Raw genomic sequence first — 9,370 nt, 5'->3', positions numbered from 1 at the left:
AAACCATTTATACTGGAATAACCAATTTGCTAAATTAATTTTAATACAGTCTCTCCACTGTTACAACTGTCCCAGTGTGCAGGGACGGTTGTAACATGTCTAAAATATAGGCTACATAATTAATTAATCATATAACCTACTCAAAATGGAAAATATTATTTATCAGTCATGTTATTGTGACTATTCATTTCATATTTTTAAGTAATGATTACCTTTTTTTTATACTATATGACAAAAAAGTGGCGAAACCGTCAAATTATAATGCAAGAAAATTATTTAATGGGTAGAACATCTTCAAAAATGTAAACAGGAACTCAAACATCTCAACAACAGAGAGAGAGGGGGTGGGGGGCTCGGTAGGCCTAGTCCGAGTAACAGTTGTGGCAAGTGTAGAAATCCCTTCCATCTGTGCAGTCCTTGTGTGCCCAGGCTTTACAGGACCAGCACTGGAGCCAGACCTCCCCTGGCTTGGAGAAGCTTTCCAAGCACACAATGCAGAAATCATTTTCATCATCAGATGACTCCTGAATTTTCTGCTTCTTTGGTTTAGATTTTTTGTTGTTGCCGAAATTCATTTTTCTTTTAGGTGCAGACCTGCTTTTCTCAGCCTTCAGTTATTTTTTCATGGGAGTATCTGTCAGGACAGAGGTTTCCCTTCTTTTCCTGCCCTTTGTCGTCTGCTTTCTTGGGCCAGCTTTTGGCTCCTGCAAAAATCAATCCCCTCCACAGAAAGGTGGGAGGTATGGTTGTCCAGGATTAGCAGCACTTTTGACTCCAGTGAGGACTTGGTGTGAGTCTGGAAGTGCTTGAGGAAGACCAAAAAGTCCTCCCCTTGCATCCACCCAGACCCATTTGCTGTACCGATACAGCCAGGAGGGCCATTGCTGGTAAAGGAAGGATGGATTTTTTTCCAGGGGAAGATGAACATTGGTGGGATGGAATTCCCCAGGGCATTCACTGCACAGGCAAGTGTAATGAGTGTCCCCCGTTCTGCAGAGGTAACTGCACCTACTTGCTTGACTCCCTTTCTGGCCACAATTTTTTCAGGATTTTGCACTGTGGTGAGTCCTGTATAAAAAAAATATTATGTTATTTAGTGTTTTTATTTTGTAAGGCTGTGAGCCTCTGGAAGGTGCTTCTGAGGGAGATATTGATAATTTCCTCCACACCTGTTTCATCCATGTTCCAGATGTCCTGTGCAGAAACTCTGTTTGTCCAGGACAGAAAACAAGTTGTCAAAAAACTTATTCACGTTTGTCTCATTGAAACTCGTAGCCCGTGAGAGGCTTGTGAGGGCTTCTTATAGAGAGAGTGGGGTGCCTCTTCAAAAATGTTGTGAACCAGTCGGCTCCAGCCATCCCGTTCTCTGCCCAGGTTTCGGGGTACCTGCAACTGTAGGTATTTGCCAAATCATAGGCAAACTTTCGGACCTAAATTATATAAATTAATTAGTTTACAATTAGTTTACACAACAAATGTACATAGCATAGCCTACTCTAGCTTAATACATATCTAGGCTACCTCCTTTGGGCTCAATCCATAATATAAATCAGCTGCCTGCAATAGGTAGTCTCTTAAGAGGAGCTCCTGCTCTAGTGTGAATACTCTTTTCGGAGTCCAGTATCCAACGCTGGGAAGTGTCTTTGATCCCTGGCTCCTCTTCTTGTGGAATCGGTGTAGGGTCACATGGCAAATTCCATATGATTTGGGCACAATTTGTTTTTAGACATTTCCGTTGAAGCAAAGAATTGTGGGTTGTGAGTGCCCACGAAGGATACACTGTCACTACTCGATCCGTACCAGAAACACGATTGGTACTGCGCATGTGTGAAAATGCGTCTACTTCCTGTCTGAAGTATGTCGAAACAATTTATGGCAATTTTGACAGTAGTTATTTGAGAAAATTGTTATGTATATTTTGATAAGTCACTTGTGATTTGTATCCTTTTTTTTTTGGCAATAAAGATGACTTTATTAAGCTTTAAAAAAAATAAACAAAATAAAAAAGACAGTAGTTATTTGACAGTACCCGATCAGTACCGGAGATAGCTTAACTAGTGATTCTCTTGATATAAATTGTATTGTTCCTATTGATGCATATTTCTTATTTCTCCCCTACGAGTGTTTTGTATGTTTTTTTCTTGTTAATAATAAAAAAAAAAAATTTAAAATACACTTTTTTTGTAAAATATATTTCAAGGTTAATATGTGGCACAAATTAAATTGATAAAATATATGGAAAAATAAATATATATATATATATATATATATATATATATATATATATATATATATATATATATATATTGTATTGCTTAATGTGAACATTCAGTTCACAGTGTGGTACAACAAAGTTAATACACAACAATAAATGTAAATATAAAGAATAACAGCAATATAAGAATAGTTAAGGAAACTACTTTACCAAACTCAAAACAGAAACAAAACTAAAAAGTAACTAAAATAATAAACTAGAAAGAAAAAGAAAGAAAGTGGGAATTACTTAAAATAAAAGAAAATTACACAAATTAAATTAAAATGTTTGTAGGCCGTGCAAATTGTACATGTTCTGAGTGCTTTTTTGTTAAGTGAAGTATTATCTCTTGTAAGAATGCAAAAAAAAATAGGTTTACAATTTAAAATATTTACATTTATGAATATAAAATCTACATAGTCAAATAATTACATTTATTATACAGCAGGCATTTGGATCTGCTTCAACAAATTAAAAAATAACAGTTTTAGGATTCTTTGAAAAACTTAGATTTTTAGATAAACAAACTAACATCTTCCCAAAGTTGCAAAGAATAAATGCATGACCAAAACAAACGAAGAGAGGTTTCAGTGTCATTCTGACAAAAAGAGCAATTAGTGTCAAAATCAGATCTAAAATGTTTCTTTAAGGAATTTTTGACAGGGTAAATATTATGAATTAATTAAAAAGATATTGTTTTACTTTGTGAGGAAAAAGCTTTTTTGCATAGACCATATATTTTTCCAAATTAAATGATCAAAGAGTCCATTCCAATATGAGATTATAGGAGGGGCAGAGACAATGTTCTCAAGGAATAGAGCTCTTATTTTATGATTCCTTCCTTTTTTTTCAGTGAAACACATCTCACCAAAAGGTGTGCTTACAGGTTCAGGAGAGGGTAATGAACCCATAAGAGCGTGTATTATTTTTGAAAATCATGTGTAAGCCAGATGGAATAGCATCCATAACTGTTATATTCTGAAATAAATTCAGTATACCTAAAAAGCAAACCTTCATTATTAAAGAGCTGTCTTACATGAAATATTCCATTACTGAACCAGTAATTATAGAACAAAGATTTATTCTTAAATAGAATGTTCCTATTGTTCCATATGTAACACAGATGAGGAGAAAAGTTTAGTGCCAAAAGTCCATGCCAAAAAAACTTGTTGGTGAAAGTTAGCTTGACAGGGACTTATTGAATACCATAATTACATTTGAAAAAAAATTGCACCACCAAGTTGTGAGAAGGCAAGCTGAGGGAAAATATTCCAAATAGAGGTGGGGTTAAGGAATCGATTAAGCCAGTTTTTTTAATTGTGTTATTTAGTGAGCTGAAATCAATGAAGTTTAAGCCACCCTTTTTGTGAGAATTTAGTATCACTGACTTTTTCAAATAATGGTATTTGTTTTTCCATAAAAATATAATTAATATCCAATTGATTACTTTACACATGGGCTTATCAATGTACAATGCCTGAGTGGCATCAATTAGGCGAGACAGACCCTCTGATTTAACAAGCAAAGATTGTTAAATCTTGTTAAATCAAAGATAGGTCTCTCTGCAGCCCCGCAATTAAGCCGCTTCATTGTTTATGTAACAATTGTGTTCAAATTAGCAGTGCATATAGTTATATTTGGTTATTTGTATACCCAAATCTGTAACAGCTTTAAACTGAAATACCACAAATTGTATCGTACTGTTTTTAATCAGAAGTAATTCACATGTATTGAGATTAAGAGCTAAAAGCCTCAGGCTTTAGAAAAGACATGAACATAGGGTGCATAGGGCTGCTGTTAAACTAAATAGTTTACATTTGTTAGAACCCATTTGGGAAATACAGATGTGTTTATAAGTGTGTGTGTGTTTATTTACATTTAATATTTTATTTTCTAAAGATATGTTCTACTTATTTCAGCATACTTTAACAAATGTCTGCATTTAAGAAACACACAGGATAAAGTTATTTATTCATTCAATTTATTTAATACATTAATTAATGGTTTCCATCCCTCACTGACTCACTCACTCACTCACTGGAACATGGCATTGACCTTCAGGCCTTGTTCATCAACACAGTATGACAAAAATGTTTCCATGTCCTCTTGAGACTGAAATATAAACAAAAATTCATCCTTTGTATTGGAGAATTCACCCCCCAGGACCTTCCTGAGGGCATTTTGTTGTTCATCCCTATTCATTTGCAGAAATGCAGGCTCTCTCACATCCCCATGGAATAAGTCTCTGTGATTGTGAACCCAGTGCCAAGCTGCATGAAGGTCTTTTACAATGGCCGGCTGTTGCACCTGGGGAAATAATTATATATATATATATATATATATATATATATATATATATATATATATGGCACGTAAACTAATTAAACTATATATCGAGCAAGCATGCATGCAACTGCTTGATATATGAACACTAAAATCATTTATCTTATCAGCGTCCTCTTCAACCACAACTCTTCTGCTGGGCAACAGTTTTGTGGTGGTGGATTTGGACACCCTAAAGACAGGTTCCCTGAAGGAGTTGGGATGCTTCTTCTGTCCAGTATGCAAATCTCTGTCCATAACTTTGGAAAATATGTAAATGTATATGCACTCTATTTGTAAAACAACTTTCTAGTATCACTTTGCCAACAGTGACTTAATACAGCCAAGATACTGAAATTTGATCTGTAGAGTCTGTCATACCCTTCTAGGCAAAACCTCTCCATCAGCTGAATGCACCACCACTGGCGAATCAATGGCACCTCCTCCTAAAAACACAAAAACAAAAATACAAATAAAAATTGGACATATACCAGTAGTTTGATGGCATACTTGTGTGAAAATCCAGCTTACCTTTGTGAATGTTAATGGACATGATGTACAGGTGCTGAGAGCATACTGTGAAATATGCTCTGTAAGACTTTGATTTTATTATTTACATATATGCATTTGGCAGACACTTTTATCCAAAGACTTACAGAGCCCTAATTACAGGGACAATCCTCCCAGAGCAACCTGGAGTTAAGTGCCTTGCTCAAGGACACAATGGTGGTGGCTGTGGGGCTCAAACCAGCTGATTCCTAATTCCTTCTGATTACCTTCTGGTTACCAGCTTACCAGTTATGTGCTTAGACCACTACACCACCACCACTCCATGATCTAACAGCTTTGACAAATTAAACATTCTTACCATCAGCATGTAGACACCACAGGAATTCCCTGAACACTGTTGAGGAAAAAACTGGAAAAGTGCATCCAGTTAGGTTAAAAAACTGATAGCTTGTTTAAACATGTATACATACATACTTAAATTAGCTTTACACAATTCCATCATTTAAAACATACCTCAAGGTCTCTTCCTGTTTTTTCAGTCCAGGATCCTGGGTCAATGAAGGTTGCAATGTGTCTGGCATTCCAAAGAAAACACAAAATAAACGTGTAATTAAATGATCAGTTCTGTAGCCTGAGAACGAGGCTCTTATACGATCTTGAAGCCTGAAGGCTCTTATATGATCTTGAAGCCTGAGAACGAGGCTCTTATACGATCTTGAAGCCTGAGAACGAGGCTCTTATACGATCTTGAAGCCTGAGAATGAGGCTCTTATATGATCTTGAAGCCTGAGAATGAGGCTCTTATACGATCTTGAAGCCTGAGAACGAGGCTCTTATACGATCTTGAAGCCTGAGAATGAGGCTCTTATATGATCTTGAAGCCTGAGAACGAGGCTCTTATACGATCTTGAAGCCTGAGAATGAGGCTCTTATATGATCTTGAAGCCTGAGAACGAGGCTCTTATACGATCTTGAAGCCTGAGAATGAGGCTCTTATATGATCTTGAAGCCTGAGAACGAGGCTCTTATATGATCTTGAAGCCTGAGAACGAGGCTCTTATACGATCTTGAAGCCTGAGAACGAGGCTCCTTTTGGAAATGTAACCAAACAACATGCCTGGAACAAGGCCAGTAAATGAATTATCTTTAGTCTCAACCTAAATATGGTTCTGTAAGTCTCATCTCCAAAACCATCAGGGCGAAGAGAATCAAGAAAAAGTATCTCCCTCTTAACTACCAACATAAACTGCAAAGGGTATTTTGTTAATATCCACGAAAATAGAACTCCTTAACCCTAACTGTTAAATTTTAAAATATTACAGCTAGAAAGATTATAAAAAGAAACTCAACACAGAGCAGATAGTGATCAGCTTCATCCGGCTGCCTGCTCCAAGCTGGAAATAGTAGCTGAAGGTGTTGATTCAGTTTTAAAGGTGCACTTTGTGATTTTTTTTCCTCATTAAAAAGTTTTTCTACTAGAGAAATGAATTGTAATTTTGATTACACAAATTACAAATCATCAGCACATGAAATGAATACTCCAGTCATATCAGTAACCTTATAAAAGCTGTTTTATTCTACATGGAGAGGGTCCCCTGATGGGGGCTGCCATGTTGAGATCACATGACCAGTCAAATACTACTTGCTTAATCTAACCAGCCTATTATTGGACACTTTCACTCTTGGATTAAATTATATCATGGCTGACTGTGAAAAGGGAATTTCTACAATGGCATCTGTAACTATTGATTTTAAATGATTCTGTATCCACACCACTAGGTGTCACTGCAAATCCTAGATGACACAAGCAAAAAGAAACGGAGTGCACCTTTAATGTCAGATTCAGACTCATAACAGCTGTCAGCTGAGGACGCTATTTTGCTACTGTTGTGGTTGACATCCGTGGGAAGACGGACTGTTCGGTTGGCGGTCTCAACGGTAACTTTGTTTTGAAAAGAGGGGGCATGTCTAATTTAAGATCCACTTCTAAATTTAGTGTAGTTGTTTTGCACCAAAACAGTTATAATTTAGTCATATGTGATAATTTTCCACCCTGTCTCTGGCCCTCTGTCTGAAACTCTCAGTTTTAAGATGTCTGGCCCTTTAAGACTTTAAGAAAATGTAAACACCCACTGTTCTGATTGGCTAACATTGTGCAGCCCTTCACATATAATTATATATTGAAATTGAAAATGAACAAACTCCACACTCCATTTCAGGTTTAACACTCAAATGACATGAAATATCCATGAATAAAATTGTTTAATTATGGATTTGCAGTCCAATAGTCTTTTAACTGCCCCATCTTTCAATAACAGTTCCTTTGCAAAGCTTGAATCATATTGGGACTGTAATACAATCCATGATGTTGGGGGCTTCAACAGGCCAAAGTAGAGACACTGGTCTTCACATCTCACATATTACATGTTTGTTTACACACAGGACTCCATGTGTTTCTCCCAGTCAGTGGCAGCAGCAGAATGAGATGTTTTTAAAAGTTGTGCTTGTATGCTCTTAAAACGTGGCACACATCACCGGTTTTGTGTGGAAAGGCAACAATACGATCAAAGACGTCAGTGTTTACAAAAAGCCAACCATTAAAAATAGCACAGATGGATGCAAAAATAATCCAGGATGCCTTCAAAACAGCAGAACAGCTAAATGAAACACAATGGTGGTCTCCATTTTAGAGTTAAAACTTGAGATGGCATCTTTTAAAAGCGGCGCAAGATGTATGACTACGGTCAAATTCGCTTGTCTAGTGCACGTTTATGTCAAAAAATATTTAAATCCAGACAGCCACATGAATGTGTCCTGTGTAAGTTCACTTTGGATGAATCTCCCATGACAGGCAATCTCTCTCTCGTCTTCACCTGTGTGACTGACTGAGAACCATTGGGGGGGGGGGCCAAGGGTGCAATGATGGAAAAATAGGTGTTGCATATGCAGATTTATTTGGTCCTTGTGACTCACAAGTTGCACGAATTCCAAACGAGCCATTTTTGCTGCTTGGTTTAAATAAATGCTCTTTTTCTATTAAGGAGGATGTTTTCACTTCTGAAACTTACAGTATGTTTTATAGTACAATGACCTCTTATCAAAAGATCAAGGAAAATATTATTCCTCATATAATGACCCCATTAAAGTCCCCAAATACTTTTGAGACTTTTCTCAATTCCATGACACCCTCTTTTCCACTTTTTAATCAAAACAGACTCACTTCTCAAATCTCTTCATTTTATTATTAATAAAAGGAGTTCTTATAATGATATATTATAATAAATGTTTGATAGATAACTTTATATGTAAGTTTATCTTAATATGACATTAAATTGAATAGTTGTCTTCTTATGACCTCACATACTGAAAACACTATGCCTGAGCATACTGTATCTAAATAAGCATATCTTTTCTAGTCAAGTAATTTTTATTTATATAGCACTTTTCACAACACATATTGTTTCCAAGCAGCTTTACAGAAAATGATGCTGTAACCGAAAATGATGCTTTAATTTCTTAAAGTGTTCATTATGCTGTTTAAATGAATTATGCAATTGAAAATCATGCCTTTAGGCCCTAACTTCCCCTCTGGCAATACAGCATGAATATGATGCCAATACTAGTGTGTGTGTGTGTGTGTGTGTGTGTGTGTGTGTGTGTGTGTGTGTGTGTGTGTGTGTGCGTGTATTTATCACTTTGTGGGGACCAAATGTCCCCATAAGGATAGTAAAACCCGAAATTTTTGACCTTGTGGGGACATTTTGTCGGTCCCCATGAGGAAAACAGCTTATAAATCATACTAAATTATGTTTTTTGAAAATGTAAAAATGCAGAAAGTTTTCTGTGAGGGTTAGGTTTAGGGGTAGGGTTAGGTTTAGGGGATAGAATATAAAGTTTGTACAGTATAAAAACCATTATGTCTATGGAAAGTCCCCATAAAACATGGAAACACAACATGTGTGTGTGTGTGTGTGTGTGTGTGTGTGTGTGTGTGTGTGTGTGTGTGTGTGTGTGTGTGATTTAAGTCTTGTTTAATGTGAGTAAACTGAGTAGATGTTGGTGGGCAATGTTTAAATCTAAAGGAAGTCCATCCAGAATTGACTACGGAAGTGCACATAGATGAAGTGTTCTTTTTATTTGGTTGATGAAGGCTTTAGTCAGCATTCATTTATTGTCTATATATTCAATATTAAGAGTCCATCAATATATGACCGTACAAGTTGTACTCATTATAAAGCTATTTTCCCTAATATTATGGAACTGCAGAGTGTAGTTTACATAAAC

This window comes from Xyrauchen texanus, chromosome 46 (genome assembly GCF_025860055.1).
Source record: "Xyrauchen texanus isolate HMW12.3.18 chromosome 46, RBS_HiC_50CHRs, whole genome shotgun sequence".
NCBI lineage: Eukaryota > Metazoa > Chordata > Actinopteri > Cypriniformes > Catostomidae > Xyrauchen > Xyrauchen texanus.
This window is presented reverse-complemented; position numbering follows the sequence as displayed.